Source organism: Bufo gargarizans, chromosome 5 (genome assembly GCF_014858855.1).
Source record: "Bufo gargarizans isolate SCDJY-AF-19 chromosome 5, ASM1485885v1, whole genome shotgun sequence".
In the NCBI taxonomy this organism is placed as follows: Eukaryota; Metazoa; Chordata; class Amphibia; order Anura; family Bufonidae; genus Bufo; species Bufo gargarizans.
The window spans coordinates 104,236,734-104,254,336 of record NC_058084.1 but is presented as its reverse complement, the minus strand read 5'-3'; the positions used below and the strand labels follow the sequence as shown (position 1 = coordinate 104,254,336).

At 44.8% G+C, this 17,603-nt stretch overlaps 1 protein-coding gene across 3 annotated transcripts in view; it reads left to right on the top strand.

Moving 5' to 3' along the window:
- The window catches only part of NCOA2 (nuclear receptor coactivator 2), a 219,506-nt gene that overhangs the window by 79,800 nt on the left and 122,103 nt on the right, over window positions 1-17,603 (top strand). Inside the window, exon 3 of one of the 3 annotated variants that reach the window (XM_044294634.1) lies at window positions 16,604-16,690. The exons of the other annotated variants lie outside the window; for them this stretch is intronic. The gene's annotated coding sequence lies outside the window, so the exon portion shown is untranslated. The remainder of the gene's footprint in view (window positions 1-16,603; window positions 16,691-17,603) is intronic. 3 annotated transcript variants of the gene reach the window in all.

Sequence of the window (17,603 nt, the reverse complement as noted above, 5' to 3'; positions counted from 1 at the left end):
AGCATTGAAATAAAATACATCCAGCCGTATAGATCTGCCCGACCTAGGTTTCGATAGATATATATGGTACCATTATATGGTATTCGGATGCATTTGTTGAGTATGGCAGCGCGATCACCTTTACAGAGAAATTGGGAGCAAACTGTCTGTTCCGGATAATTGGCCGCTCATAAGCGGAGGCGAGAGCTGCGTTTACAAGTGATGTCAACTGCGATCTTTTGTCTCTATACAGAGTCATTGTTCCTGGGCAGCAGATCCCTGTTGACACAATCTGCTGCCCAGAAAGGATTTTTAGTGGCGCATCAATGATGCCTTCACAAGTGTTTGCGTGTTCCTCAGGTGATCGGTGGCACCTTTATGCAGGCCTGTTATGGGGAACACTCCTTCCTGATAATTGCCCCAATCATCGGCCTGTGTGAAGGGGCTTTTAAGTGAGTGTTTACGAGCTGCCGGGAAAGTGGAGATAAGGGCTACAGATCAAGCTTCAGAGCAGCTCTTTGACGGATTTTAGCGAGGAGGGACCAGAACAGTCTACAGAGTCAGTGAAAACCTATAGGCTGCAGAGGACAACGGGAGTCATTTATGAATGGATTAACTCCAATTTTTGGTGTAAATCTGTCGCAGATTCGGTTGCAAAGGGGATCTGCGGCCGAATCTGCGACTTCTTCCCAATCTACGCCAGTACAAAAAAAATAAAAGTCGGTGGGGAAAGTGGTGGTGGGGGGACTGGCAGGCCTGTCTCATTTATCATCTTCTACGCCTATCTTAGGTGTAGAGAATGATCTAAATCTACACCAGCAAGGGAGCTGGCATAGATTTAGTCCGGTGGTGGATGCACTGAAGTTATGTAGAGGACTCTACATAACTTAGGAACATCAAACGCCAGTGCCGGCTTATTAAGACCGGCGTCTAAGCCCAAAATAAGTACAATGCCATGATAAAAATGCCCTCAAAGGTGCCCGTAGCCTTTAAAGGAGTTGTCCAGCTTTCAAACACTTTTGGGCAGTCCTGTCCCTACAGGACCTGTGGAAGGTTTCGTCCAGACTGCATCCGTGTTGGCAGACTAAAATACGTACACAGTGTACGTGAAGCCCTAGGCCTCATTCACATATCAGTTCTTTGGTCTGTGTTTGGTCAGTGATTGTGAGCCAAAACCAGGTGCAAGTAAAGAACACAACAGGTGAAAATGTTTCCATTCTGCCTTATCTCTGTGTCGCCTCCACTCCTGGTTTTGGCTCGCAATCCCTGACCCTGGGTTCAGACCTGAGCGTTCTGAAACGAGCGCTCTGTATGCGCGATTGTACCGGCATTTACAATCGCGCATACAGAGACAAGCGAACACACATTGTCGCGCGTTCCCGAAAGTCTATGTACGGGAACGTGCGACAAACGCCCCAAAAAAGCTCAAGAACTTGTCTGAGCGTCGGGCGTTTTACAGCGCGATCGTACGCGCTGTAAAACGCTCAGGTGCGAACCATTCCCATAGGGAAGCATTGGTTTCTCCTTGTTGAGCGTTTTACAGCGCGTAGGAACGCGCTGTAAAACGCTCAGGTGTGAACTTGGGGTGATAGAAATCACTGACCAAAAACGGACTGTTATTTTCCATGCCTTGCGTCTCTGCGCCAGGCTTAACTAGACAACTATAAATGACCACGCTGTCAGGCAACGATTTTCTGTTACACCTTCCCCCCCCCCAGCAAATGTAAATGTGTCTTTAAGTGATGGATGCCAGCGTTCCCCGCCATTGTTATACTCAAGATGCTTTTTTTCGTGCTTTAACACCGTTCTCTTAAAGAAGAGCATTTTTGCATTGTGAAGTAAGTAATCAACGTGACAGCAGGAGAAGATAAATGCACGCGCTTTACTTTAAATGCAATATTGCCACGATGCAGCCTTCATCGCGACTCGTGTATTATGGGAATGAGGCTGCCTGGGAAGAACACATTATCCCCAACAGTAAAAATTCCCAAAGAGATCATATTATCCAATTTTCCTGCAATTTGCCGATCTTTGCTGTACAAGTTTAAAATTCTTTGTGTATACCAAAGAGCGTGCGGTTTGTGAAGATTCGCTGTACTTTGCAATGCAGGCTGTATTTGAAGCGGCACAGTATGTGGGGTCTCTCATGAGACTACAGGAGGGGAGTCTGCAATGAAAAGAAGCACAAAGTCTTAGGCTGGGTTCACACGGGCGTTGCGGATTGGGGCCGGATGCGTTCAGGGTGCGTTCAGTGAAACTCGCACTATTTTGCAAGCAAGTTCAGTCAGTTTTGTCTGCGGTTGCGTTTAGTTGTTCAGTTTTTTCCACGCGGGTGCAATGCGTTTTGATGCGTTTTTCACTCGCGTGATAAAAAACTGAATGTTTACAAACAACATCTCTTAGCAACCATCAGTGAAAAGCGCATCGCACCCGCACTTGCTTGCAGATGCAATGCTTTTTTCACGCAGCCCTATTCACTTCTATGGGGCCAGGGCTGCGTGAAAAACGCAGAATATAGAACATGCTGCGATTTTCACGCAACGCAGAACTGATGCGTGAAAAACAACGCTCATGTACACAGACCCATTGAAATGAATGGGTCAGGATCCAGTGCGGGTGCTATGCGTTCACGTCACGCATTGCACCCGCGCGGAAAACTCGCTCGTGTGAAAGGGACCTTAAGAAGTCTCCTTAAATTGTACGAAGCATTTACATTTTAGAGGGGGGTTGATGGGTTAGCCTTGGTTAGGCTAAGTTGCACACTAGCGGTGGCTATCTGGCAGGGAACAGTCTGCCTGATCTCTGCGCACTCTGGAGGTTTGTAAGGCTTGGGTTGGACCTCATTCACTGCCGGCCTGGCCTGTGTTGCGGACCGTAGGGCCGCCGAATGCGGATCGCGGACCCATTCACTTGAATGGGGTCCACGATCCACATCAGACTGTCCGCACCGCAAAAAAAGTAGTGCTTGCACTTCGTAGTGCTTTAGTGGGCTTCTGATCCGTGCCTCCGTTCTTCACCGCACCGTATCTCCCAGATTGCATCCGTGATGTGGGATACACATGGGCCGGTGCCCGTGTATTGTGGACCAGCTGTGTGCAGAAGCCCTAATGGGGACAAGTATGACAAATATGCTGAGAATGTGCTGGAAGAGAACCTCATTCGTTATAGTGAATGGGTCAGGGCGGAGCTTTACAAACTTCCAAATGCCGGAACCCAGAGCGATCCAGCAGGCCGTCCCCTGCCGAATCGCCGCCACCACTAGTGTGCAGCTAGCCTTAGTAAGATAGGGTTGTCTAAATATTTGATGTGTTACAGCGTACGTGCACACGGGTGCGGGTTTCAAAACAAAAATTTAGTGGCGACTTCTGTGCTTTTCTGCGCCAAAGCTACGTGTGTTACTTGCAGATTTTGTTGCAATTTGATGCGGTTTTGCTGCAGATCTCACCCTTGCATGTAAAGGGTGGAATCCGCACAATTTACATGCTGCAGATTTCAAAATCCACACGGCAGGTCCGTTTCTGCATGAGACTTGTCTGATGTCATTCACTTTGCTGGTGCTGTGTAATACTGTCAATTCGCAGTCACTTCTCAGAGGGATCAAACTAATGCTGGAAAGCCTCCTGACCTGCAGGAATTGCTTGTTTTGGCTGTTGATTTGCTTTCCTAATCCTTGTATTGCTGCGCTTTAACATGTCAGATGAAATAATGTCATCCAACAAGTCCCTAATTATATATGGTATCATCATGTAAGTCTTATTTGGTGTTACATTGTTTCTCCTCCCTCCTTTTATAGTGCTCAGTGATTTTGAACTATTACTGTATTAGAATAATTAAGGGGGTTTTCCGTCTTTTTTTTCGGTGGGGTTCTGCCATCCGGGACCCTTTTCGATCAGTTGTATAAGGAAGCCGCGGCACTCACCGCAGCTCATGTGAGCGTCACAGCTTCCCAAGCACAGCGTCGTACATTGTGGTATCTGAGCTCAGCCCCGTTCACCTGAGTGGGACTGATCTTCTCCTAGGCCACGTGACCGTGTCCTGTAAGCGCAGTGACCTACTCAAATAGCTGATACTTGGGTGCCAAGTGTTCACGTGCCTTCAGTGAGGAGAGCAGAAAAGCTATAGCCATGCTTCCATTATCTCTCGGGGAACAATTGGGAATGTGAAAATCCAGTATGCTTTCCTTTCTTCTCCCAATAACTGATTGGGAATAGTTGGGACACACCCATACACATTTAAATAATTTTCTGATCCTGCTGAAATCTGCAGCTTCCAACATTTTTCTTCTTACATGGGTTCATTCACAGGTATAAGATTTGACACCGATCCTGGTGAAAAAGAACAGCCATGGAATTGAGTAGCACGCTAGTTATTTACTCAGATTCCACATGAAAAAGCTGAGGATTTGCTGCGTTGAGCGGCAGTGGGACTGATCCTCCGGCGCATCTGCTGCACGTCCAGCTGCCGATCCACAGCATATAGGGGATAACTATTAGATCGGCTATCTACAGAACTCACATGCCCGACCGCCTACTCAGTTTATTTAAAGGGGCTGCAATGGATACGGGCCCCGTTCTATTGATCATTGTGGGGGGGGGGGGGGGTTTCTAGGCATGCTCTGTGACCTCTGAAGAGGGACTCATTGTACAAGGAAAGAATAGAAAAGGTTTGACAACCACCTATTGTGAATGGTGGATCCTGTCTCGCCTATACACAGGGGTAGACGATTGTCGGGAGGAGGCCGCTGCTATTACATGCAGCGATCTCCTCCGCAGCATGGGGAGGAGCGGTCGCTATGCCATTACTCGTCCCCATGCTGTATAGTGGCTAGACGGCACGATCTGCCGCCTGCAAACTATTCTTTTTTTAACGTGTCAAAAGATTTGGTTTGCCCGATGATTCAGCGTTTGCAATGTGTTTGAATGGAGGAGGCATCCCATGGAGGTGACTCTCCATGAATAGCCATTTTATGGACAGGACCCCTCTGTGTGGATAGCACAAAAGGCTTTGTAAACAAGGGGACATACCTTATGAAATATAGAAAATGGTGCAGAATGTTATCAGAGACTAAGGTGCCATATCTCACAAACCCATTGGTCAACAATAACCAGAAAGTGGCCAACTCCTTTCAGGCTAAATTCAGAGTAAAACGAAATGTCTGTAAAAAAAAAAAATTCAAAATGGTCTGTTTTTAACTTTTTCCCCCATTAATGCCTGATAAAAGGACGTTAAATACGACCCCCTTCAATTGTATGGGGGCTGTTGGTCCATGCAAACAGACAAAACAGAACATGTTCTGAATCTTTTATTCGCGGTCTTCGAAAAATATAAAATAACACTTTGCTCTTAAAAATTGACACGTAACATCCGTTTTTCACTGTCGTGTGAATGTAGCCTGAGAGACTCTGTCCTGTAATATACAGGACTATACTGCTTGGTCGTCAGTGATCGGTGATGGGACAACACATGGGGACCGCACTTGTCTGCTTGGTGGATGTCTCTGCGCACCTGGCCTTGTGTTTGGTAAGGATCTGGTAACGCAAGCAGCAGGGTAAAAGACCATTGTAGATTTATATTCAAGCATTGCCCTCCTAATATGCGTTGCCGCATATTTAAAACATTGGGAATGGTCATCATCTTTTCTACTAGATACATAGGCCTCTTCCACACGAGCGAGTTTTCCGTGCGGGTGCAATGGGTGAGGTGAACGCATTGCATCTGCACTGAATCTGGACCCATTCATTTCTATGGGGCTGTGCACATGAGCGGTGATTTTTACGCATCACTTGTGAGTTGCGTGAAAATCGCAGCATGCTCTATTTTGTGTGTTTTTCGCGCAACGCAGGCCCCATAGAAGTGAATGGGGCTGCGTGAAAATCGCAAGCAAGAGCGCATGCAGTGCGATTTTCACGCATGGTTGCTAGGAGATGATTGTGATGGGAAACCGAACTTTATTATTTTCCCTTTATAACATGGTTATAAGGGAAAATAATAGCATTCTTAATACAGAATGCATAGTACAATAGTTATGGAGGGGTTACAAAAATAACTCTCCTCATCCACTTGTTCGCGCAGCCCGGCTTCTCTTCTGCCTTCTTCTTTGATGAGCTGGGAGAAAAGGACCTTTTGGTGACGTCACTGCGCAAATTTATGTAGTAAAATCACAGCAAGAGTATTTGCGACAGTTGTTTATATTTTTATTCAGTAAACGTGAAATGCGGCTCTCTCTCTTAGTGCGATCGTTTTCGGACGAAGATTCAGCCTTCGTCGGGCACTGTGCCGCTGGAAGGTAGAAGTACAGAAGGAATAACACCAATTGTGGCAGAAGGGGGGTTAACGGCCGCCTGGAGTGGTTGGTGTGGTCTTCGGCCGAAAAATTTTGCACTAAGAGAGCCGCATTTCACATTTACTAAATAAAAATATAATCAACTTTCGCAAATACTCTTACTGTGATTTTACTACATAAAGTTGACGGGCTGGGAACCCTATCCACAGCTATAGAAGCAGGCGGCTACAAAGTTTGTCTGAAGTCACTGCGCACATCACATGGTCAATCACATGATCACAAGAGAAGCTGGGCTGGATTAAGGGGAGTTAAATTATTATTTTCTTTTTTTAACCCCTCCATCACTATTTTACTTAGCATTCTGTATTAAGAATGCTATTATTTTCCCTTATAACCATGTTATAAGGGAAAATAACCCAAACCTGAACTTCTGTGAAGAAGTTCGGGTTTTGGTACCAAACATGCCGATTTTTCTCACACGCGTGCAAAACACATTAAAACGCATCTTATCTGGCCCAATTCCGTGACGCCCGTGTGAAAGAGGCCTTAGCCCTTGTTCACACTGGGGTTAAAGGCAATATAGTGCTTTTCAATTACAGAAATGCAGAATTGATGCCTTCCATCCCACAAAGTATGTAACTATTCTTATACTACCAAAAAAAGAGTCAAGTGTGTAATGGAATGGGAGCACACCAGCGATACATAGAAAAATACCCATCCATTTTATATGAACAAACACTCAAGAACTGACAGGAAAAGGCTCAAATAAGCCCAAACTCCTCATCCCCCCCCCCCTCCCCCACCGCAGTATAATACATACTCTCAGCTACATGGATAGATCACAATAATGTTGCGGTCAAAAAGAATATATGAAAGAAATGACCATGAAAGATAGAAGGAATTAAGGTTTCCCCTGAAGAAGCCACGGGTGTATGCGTAGGGCTTCGCTCCAAGCCCCCTCTATTGCCTCTCCGCTTCATATTGGGTATACTTGTATGCAGTCTTGTTTTTTATTTGGTTCCTAGGTATCAATGGTTTGTACATTTAGCAGTTTGTTTTTTTGTTTGTTTTTACATCTTTCACATCTAGGTCTTTTACATATTCTTTTTGACTGCTACATCATTGTGATTTATTCTTGTACCTTAGGAGTTCCCTATGTTTTGTATTTGGGTGAGAGGTTGAGAAGTTTTGGGCTTATTTGGGCCTTTTCCTGTTTGTCAATGCTGTTTAGTACTTTGTTTGCAGTGAGTGTTTGCTCGTGAACAAAAAAGCCTTTTTCGTATACACAGTTGCAAGAAAACGTATGTGAACCCCAAGACTAATGAAATTTACAAGAACTAATTGGAGTGAGGTGTCAGCCAACTGGAGTCCAATCAATGAGATGAGATTGGAGGTGTTGGTTACAGCTGCCCTGCCCTATAAAGAACACACCAGTTCTGGGTTTGCTTTTCACAAGAAACATTGCTTGATGTGAATGATGCCTCACACAAAAGAGCTCTCAGAAGACCTACAATTAAGAATTGTTGACTTGCATAAAGCTGGAAAGGGTTATAAAAGTATCTCCAAAAGCCTTGCTGTTCATCAGTCCTCGGTAAGACAAATTGTCTATAAATGGAGAAAGTTCAGCACTGCTGCTACTCTCCCTAGGAGTGGCCATCCTGTAAAGATGACTGCAAGAGCACAGCGCAGACTGCTCAATGAGGTGAAGAAGAATCCTAGAGTGTCAGCTAAAGACTTACAAAAGTCTCTGGCATATGCTAACATCCCTGCTAGTGAATCTACGATACGTAAAACACTAAACAAGAATGGATTTCATGGGAGGATACCACAGAGGAAGCCACTGCTGTCCAAAAAAACATTGCTGCACGTTTACAGTTTGCACAAGAGCAGCTGGATGTTCCACAGCAGTACTGGCAAAATATTCTGTGGACAGATGAAACCAAAGTTGAGTTGTTTGGAATAAACACACAACACTATGTGTGGAGAAAAAGAGGCACAGCGCACCAACATCAAAACCTCATCCCAACTGTGAAGTATGGTGGTGGGGGCATCATGGTTTGGGGCTGCTTTGCTGCGTTAGGGCCTGGACGGATTGCTATCATCGAAGGAAAAATTAATTCCCAAATTTATCAAGACATTTTGCAGTAGAACTTAAGGCCATCTGTCCACCAGCTGAAGCTCAACAGAAGATGGGTGTTGCAACAGGACAATGACCCAAAGCATAGAAGTAAATCAACAACAGAATGGCTTAAACAGAAGAAAATACGCCTTCTGGAGTGGCCCAGTCAGAGTCCTGACCTCGACCCGATTGAGATGCTGTGGCATGACCTCAAGAAAGCGATTCACACCAGATATCCCAAGAATATTGCTGAACTGAAACAGTTCTGTAAAGAGGAATGGTCAAGAATTACTCCTGACCGTTGTGCACGTCTGATCTGCAACTACAGGAAACGTTTGGTTGAAGTTATTTCTGCCAAAGGAGGTTCAACCAGTTATTAAATCCAAGGGTTCACATACTTTTTCCACCTGCACTGTGAATGTTTACATGGTGTGTTCAATAAAAACATGGTAACATTTAATTCTTTGTGCGTTATTAGTTTAAGCAGACTGTGATTGTCTATTGTTGTGACTTAGATGAAGGTCAGATCACATTTAATGACCAATTTGTGCAGAAATCCATATAATTCCAAAGGGTTCACATACTTTTTCTTGCAACTGTATATCAGCTTGTGTGCTCGCATCTCACTTTACTTTATTCTTTGGTAGTGCATTCACATCACCGTTTTGTTTTCCGTTGTTCTCCTCTGTCAGAAGAACTGAATTTTTTTTTTTAAATGGATCCGGTATTTTTAACATCCAATAGGATCTGTTTGCATCTGTTTTGGTCAGATCCGTTATTTTAGACAGGAGAAAAAGTCCTACTCGCAGGTCTAAAATAACAGACCTCCGACGGAACTGATCACGACTGATGCTCAAAATAACACATTTATTTTTTTATTTTTTTTATTGTTCTTTTGATGGATCAGAAGAACAGAAAACAAAATGGAGATGTGAACGCGCCCTCGGTGTGGTTGCTGCAGCACCTCAATCATTGTAGTTGGTGTCTGCCTTTATAATATATTTAGATTTTAACTATATTTATCTTTATTTAACCAGCACACCGGCAAGAAGGAGGCTTCATGCAATAGACCAGGGATCAGCAACCTTCGGCACTCCAGCAGCTGTGAAACTACAACTCCCAGCATGCACACTTACTATGCTGTTCTTGTTGTAACTTCCATAGAAGTGAACGGAGGATTCTGGGAGTTGTAGTTTCAGAACAGTAGGAGTGCCGGCGATTGCTGATCCCCGTGCTTGCAGTTTGCAGTGCTGTTCATCACCGTTATGGCATGCTCACTAATTGCATAGTATACGAAGATGGAATTTACTTTTACCACTCCCTTCATAAGTGTTTTCTACTAAGCAGCAAAGATGGACGTCATTAGACCGTGCTGTCACATGACTGTATCTGCTGACCACGAGATGCAACGTCCCCATGGATGACACGTCCGTGTGGAGTGGGGTTTGCATCCAATATGTATGTGTGACGGTAACCACCACTGACTTGTTTGAGCCATTGTGCTGATTCAATCGATTTTTATATATTTTTATTACTAATATTTTTATCTTTTCAGTAAGAAAAAAAATCTGGTGACAATAGATGCATCTGAGAAGATCACGTGAATTAGGTCTCCATAGACTTGATATATTCTCACATGTATCAGAAGACCATTGTGACTGTTTTTTCTCTTTTAAGTACCTCTATTTATGGGGGGAGCGCTGGGTTTGTTTCTCATGGACTAAGAAGTTAAAGGGGCGAGTCCCATAACTGTCACAGCTTCTAACAGTAGATACAGCTGGTGGCAGTTGAAGGGTAGAACTGAGCATGTACGACCACCTCATTGCGGTGGACAGAGAGACGAGGAAAAGTACAAACAGCAGGTGGCGCTATACAAATAAATTTTATTGAATAATTTAGTGACTATACTACATTTATGCTATTTTTATTTATTCATTTGATGTCATTACCGATCCAGGTGCTGACTTTTTCGTGGGACAAACCACGTAGTATTTTATCCGTAATAAAAAAAAGTAAGGTGACATTTTCCGTTGCGATTGCTCTCACCGACTTATACATTAAAGGGGTTCTCCAGGAATAATTTTAAATGGCCAACAGCCTCCTGTTCCAGAATGTGAGCAGGACTGGTTGCCTCCATTGCAGAGCTGCCTAGGGAGGTAATCACTTTCTAGGACAGGTTACTGGCGGCCATTTTACATCATTCCCTGAGAACCCTTTTAAACTACAGGGATTGGTCCACTGCCCGTTACGGCTTCCATTGCACCTGATCAGATGTAGAATGAAGTGCACGCAGCTCTGGAAACACGGCTGGAAATGAATGCTCCATTCACGTGGAACCCAAGGAAGCTGCACTGTGGGGGTTATATTCATACTAATAAAATTTAGAATTTCGAAAAAATGGACGTCTTCCACTGCGAAATCCGCCAGTACCCCCTAAGACGACCTATTTTCAGCTACTGATTTGCTACTGCATCAAAGAAGGAACAGGGTGTAGACCTCAGAACGGGGTCCTATGTCCCCTCGTGTAAAAGAAGCATGCCAGCACTTTAGTGAATGCATAATATTTTAGGGCATGTTCACGCTGATCCAGTTTTGCTGCACCAAAACTCTGGGGCAAGTGCAATGTATTTGAATACAAAATGCAAAAAAAGTAATAATAACCACAGCATGCTTTACAAAAGTTGAAATCTGCCTCAAAATCCTTCCAGTGTGCAATGTTCACCATATTATGCCTCAAATCCAGGCCTCGCCGTGTGTCTAATGACCTGCGATGGCAGCAGAGGTCCCTAGGATGCTGTTAGTTTGGATCATTACACCTGCTGTTCGCCCATAAGGACTGAAAAAGGTGCTCATTTGAAACGGCCTTCACCCATGCAGTACTTCGGTCCCTAGCACACAGTGGTGGACATTTACTAAGATGGCTTTTTACGCCAGCCTTGGTTGTCCCCCCTGTGCTGCTGTAGTATACGGCTAACTTATGATGAGGCGTGCACGCAAAATGCCCTTACGCCAGACGACCCTAATAAATGACCCCCAGAGCCTTTATTATAAGCCGTATGGAAAGCATCAATGAGATGCAAGTACTTCATTCATTTAATGGGGGAGATTTATCAAAACTGATATAAAGGAAAATTGTCTTAGTTGCCCATAGCAACCAATCAGATTCCACCTTTCATTTTTCAAAGAAGCTCTGGAAAATGAAAGGTGGAATCTGATTGGCTGCTATTGGCACCTGAGCCAGTTTTACACCAGTTTGGATAAATCTCCCCCATTATGTAGAAGTAGACAGATATTTTCCTTTATGTATTACAATTCTAATGTTATATTTAGTTTTCTGTTGCTGGACGGCTATCCCCATATTAATCTCATTGAATCCTTTCACCCACATGTGCACAGAAGTTGTGTGTGCTCGCTGTGTGTTTTTTGGACAGATATTACGAAATGTGCCTTTCCTAGACTACTTGTGCCACAGATCACTGGGTAGAAGTGCAGATTGATACCGGCCAGAAGCGTATTCAGTGGCACCGTGCAGAGGCGTAGTCCACGTCTGAATGTTTATAAAGATAACAGAATTTGTAATTGACAGTTTAAATTATTTTATCGGAAGCCATAAATTCTAATAATGCTTAAAGGGGTGGTCACTTCAGCAAATGGCATTTATCATGTAGAGAAGGTTAATATAAGGCACTTACTAATGTAATGTGATTGTCCATGTTGCCTCCTTTGCTGGCTGGATTCATTTTTCCATCGCATTATACACTGCTCGTATCCATGCAGCGGTGGCCGTGCTTGCACACTATAGGAATAAGCGCCATCCTATGTGCGCTCCCACAGTCCCGGCCACCAGAGAGGCTGACACTTTTTCCTATAATGTGCAAGCACGACCACCGCTGCTGGATTGCATGGTGGTCGTAACCGTGGAAACATGCAGTGTATGATGTGATGTAAAAATAAATCCAGCCAGGGAAGAAAGCAATATGGACAATCACAATACATTAGTAAATGGCTTGTATTAAAGTGGTTCTGCACTTTGTTTAACTGATGATCGGCGGGGGTCCGACACCCGGGACCCCCGCCGATAAGCAGTTTGAGAAGGCAGCGCGCCGCGACTAGTATCAACTGGCCTGGGCGCGGTTATGCTCCATTCAAGTTAACAGAGCTTAGCCGCGCCCAGGCCAGTGATACTAGTCGTGACTGGGTCAGCGGTAAACAGTGAGAAGGCCGCGGCGCTGCAGGAGCGCCGGCTGCCTTCTCAAACAGCTGATCGACGGGGGTCCCGGGTATCGGACCCCCGCCGTTTAAATGCTGATCATCTATCCAGAGGATAGATCATCAGTTTAAACAAAGTGCAGAACCCCTTTAACTTTCTCTACATGATAAATGCCACTTGCTGAAGTGAGACAGCCCTTTAAGTAGAGCTTGTGACATCACAGAAAAATCTTTACGGTTTCGCGATTTTTTGAGAATTTGTCCGTCAGAGCTAGGCTTTCGTTCTAATAGTTATCCCCTATCCTGTGGATTAAATTGTCAGAATACCCCTTTAAATACTTTCTCCAGGGAAAAAGAAGAACAAGGGCTTGTTCACATGACTAGGGATGAGCGAACTTTGTGTTTCAAGTTCGGCGTACAAGGTTCGGGTTATCTCACACTTCCGTTATGGATTCCGCTACCAGGGACCATAACTTAAATGATCCGTGATAGCGGAATCCATAATAGAATTCTTAGATAACCTAAACCTTGTACGCCGAACATCTAAGAATTCTATTATGGATTCCGCTATCACGGATCATATAAGTTATGGTCCCTGGTAGCGGAATCCATAACGGAAGTGTGAGATAACCCAAACCTTGTACGCGGAACTTGAAACACAAAGTTCGCTCAACACTACACACGACCATAGTGCTACTACGTGCATAGGTTGTGCGTGTATAGATTCGGAGATGGATTGGATCACGTCCCTCAAGTTGATGAAAGCCTTTCTGATGTTGAGGATTTTTTATTTTTTTTCATTTGCTCCTTTTAAAGCCTTGCTCACACTGTCCGTATTTTCCATCAGTATTTGTAAGACCAGGAGTGAAACCTGCAGAGAGAGAGTATAATGGAAAGATCCTTTTTAGTTTCTTTTACGCCAGTGTTGCTGCCGGAAGATGCACATCATTTATGACAGGACGAGCACCTCATCATAAATTAGGCGCAGCTTAGTAGTAGTATTCCTGGCAAATATTAGTGGGGGGCCTCCACTATTCCCTCGACACTTCTATGTGTCAAACATGGCATAAAAAAGACTGTACATCAAATATTGTTGCATTGGTGGTTAAAAAGTCGCAAAAATTGAGTCGCCTGACAATTTTACACCAAAAAGAGGTGTAAAACAGATAGTAAATGAGCCCCACTGACCATGTAAAAATGAACTAAGGCCCTATTAAGGCCTCATGCACACGACCGTTGTGTGTTTTGCGGCCCATTGATATAACTGTCTGCAAAACGGACAAGAATAGGACAGGTTATATTTTTTTGCGGACCACGGAACAGAGCTACGGATATGGAGTGCTGTCCGAATCTTTTACCGCCCCATTAAAGTGAATGGGTCTGTATCCAAGCCGCAAAAACTGTGGCTCGGATGCAGATCAAAACAACGGTCGTGCGCATGAGGCCTAACACAGATGGTCAGTGGTTCATCCGTGAAGATGTCCATAAAGGATCAGTGTGTCCGTTTTTTTTCCCCCCTCCGTGTGTCATCCATATTCCACGGACAGTGCTCGACTGAAAATTAATTTCTAGGGCATCTCCTGTCAGTGGTCTGTGAAAACTCACTGACACAACACTGATGCCATCTTTTTCATGGTGGTGTTCGCTTTTTTAACAGCATTTCCAGGCCAGATGTTTATTTAATGTTTATAGTGCCATATAAAACACGCAGCATACAAATCATTTTGGTTTGGGGTGTTTTGTGTATTTTTTTCTCCGATCTCATCTTGCTGTGGTTATGGTATTTGTGTATTTTTTTTCCCATAGACTTTTCTAGGAATTTAAAAACACCAGAAAAACGGTAAGTAAAGTTGATGACTTATGTAAATATATTACCTAATTCTATGCGGTTGCATAGTGTTTTATTGCACAATATATTTGGCCTCGTATGTAAACTGGTCAGGGCTGTCTCTCGAGTTCTCAGCGAACAGGGTGGACATCCAGATAGTGCTATTATACCACTTCATAACTTCGTGGCTTCTCTCTATGTACAGGAACGGAAAAAAACATCTTTGAGCATGACTTGTACATCATTGGAAATCATTTTTTTATTTTTAAAAACCCATAAACTGTAATCAGAGTCAGGGATCCGTAACCCCGGACAAAATAGAGCAAGCTTCCGTAGTGTCATGGAAGTCAATGGGTAGATGTGCTGTGGAGATCACTGACGTGTGAAAGAGGCCTAAGGGGGTTGTGTCAGTTCAGCAAGTGGCATTTATCATGTACAGTAATTTAATACAATCCACTTACTAATGTATTGTGATTGTCCATATTGCTTCCTTTACTGGCTGGATTCATTTTTCCAACACATTATACACTGTTTGTTTCCATGGTTACGACCACCCTGCAATCCATCAGTGGTGGTCGTGGTTGCACAATATAGAAAAATGTGCTGGCCTCTCTGGTGGCCAGGACCATGGGCACTCACATAGGCTGGCGATCTTTCCTATAGTGTGCAAGCATAGCCCCTGCTGATGGATTGCAGGGTGGACTTAACCATGGAAGTGTGCAGTGTATAATGTGATGGAAAAATTAATCCAGCCAGTAAAAGAAGCAATATGGACAATCGCAATACATTAGGAAGTGTCTTGTTGTAACTTTCTCTACAAAAATGCTATTTGCTGAAGTGACAAAACCTTTAAGCCTGTATTACCCTGGGTTCACACCTGAGCGTTCGCGATGGAGCGCTCTGTATGCGCGATTGTATCGGCGTTTGCAATCGCGCATACAGAGACAATCGAACACCCATTGTCGCGCGTTCCCGAAAGTCTATGTATGGGAACGCGCGACAAGACGCCCCAAAGAAGCTCATGTACTTCTTGGGGCGTCGGGCGTTTTACAGCGCGATCGTACGCGCTGTAAAACGCCCAGGTGAGAACCATGCCCATAGGGAATCATTGGTTTCTCCTTGTTGAGCGTTTTACAGCGCGTAGGAACGCTCTGTAAAACGCTCAGGTGTGAACCCAGGGTTACACAGTCCGATTCTGCATGCGATTGTTTGGAGGGAAGCCTTCCTTCCCGGCAATCGCCTGCTCACTAGCGGAGGAGACTGCTGCTATTACGTGCAGCGATCTCCTCCACAGCATGGGGAGGATAGATCGTCATGCCATCTCTCGCCCCCATGCTGTCTAGTTATTTGCCGGCAGCAGATCGTGATCTTTCTATGAACGCTCGTTCATATCTGCCAGTGTAATACAGGCTCTGGGGTCACAGAGCAGCTCTTGCTCTGGTGACTTGTGTGCCCGCGCGTTATATGGGCGGCCATATGTAATACTACATATCCACCTGTGGCGGGGAAAAGATCTGCTGGTTGCAAATCATTGTCTGTGATGAAACCACCATTTACATGAATCTAATCGCTGATTATAGGTTAACGTGTTCACTGCAACCTACATTTTGTGGTCCGGCGCTGCACTTCTTGCCCTGTGGCCGACCGACTTGTTGTGGTCATTAATGAATTAGACTGACTGGTTTCTGAGTGACTAAAGCGATCTATTATACTTATATGAGGGTTGGGTGAGACGTTCTTAGTACGAAGCACACCCTCCAATTTGGATACCTTTGTAATAACTCGACCTTTTTTATGTAGCATCCCTTGGGTGTGAATCCCATGTTCACACCCACCGGTTATTTATCTCTTATGGAGCAGGGAGAGGTTTAGGAGATGATAGAAAGTCATTGTTTTCTCCTGGTAATAACTTAGTAAATAGGGCTGTGGGTTTGTGTGTCAGGAGTTAATGTGTTAGCCGCACGCCTCTTAGGGGCTGGTGAAATTGTATTGCATCAGGACCTAGTTCCTAGAGGCCTCCTAAGGAATGGACCTGAGAGTGGAACATCCCTACCCTGGACCACCAGAGCCTTAACCATGAACCTCCTCACTGCCCTGGGAGGGTTTTTTTTTTAAGTCGCCTGCTTTTTTTGTGTGTGTTTTTTTCCCCATAGCATGTCTTACTACTAGCATTTTTTTTCTACAGAGGTGGTGATGTCAAAACATCTGGGAAGACACCATGAGCTCCAGCATGCTGCATTTTTGAAAAGAAGCCAGAAAAAAGCCTCCTATGGTAATTAACAAACACTAGAAGCAAATGAACGCCATTCATTTTTCCCATAGACCTTTAGCTAAGATCTGGAGCTGCCGTTTATACCACAGCAGGTGCAAAAACCTCATGAAAAAGTGCACAAAAACAGTGCCCCCCCTGCCCAAAGTATTAATGTCATTGGTTGCGCAGTGCACCCCCCTAAGTATAATCATTGGTGGCAGTGGCCACAGGGTCCCCTCCGCCCTCCTCATTGATGGCAGTGGCAGCTTCTGATCAGAGCCCCAGCAGTGAAGTCGCGGGGCTCTGATCAGTTACCATGGCAGCCAGGACGCTACTGAAGCCCTGGCTGCCATGGTAACATCCCTGCTGCTGTCTGTACTATGTACAGGGCAACAGGGAGAGGGTGAGGTCCTATTCACCCTAATAGAGCTCTATTAGGGTGAATAGGACAAGGGATTAAAAGATCCCAGGTTCTAGCCCCTAAGGCTACTTTCACACTAGCAGCAGGACAGATCCGACAGGGTGATCCGTCCTGCCACTATTTCGTTGTGCCGCTGGACTGCCGCTCCGTCCCCATTGATTATAATGGGGAAGGGGGCGGAGCTCCGGCACAGCACGGCAGTGCGCGGCGAGAGGCCGCCGGACTAAAAGTACTGCATGTCCGACTTATAGTCAATGGGGACGGCACGGCAAAATAGCAGCAGGACAGATCCGATAGGGTGAACAGCCTGTTGGATCCGTCCTGCCGCTAGTGTGAAAGCACCCTAAGGGGGGAATAAATAAATAAACATATTACATATCACCACGTCTGAAAAGTCCAAACTATTAAAATAAAATAAAAATATCCCCCCCCCCCCCCTAAAAAAATAAATAGGATATGACTGTTTGATTATGGGCCGGACGTTCCATAAAATGCGGCATGGGCGCGGCTTTT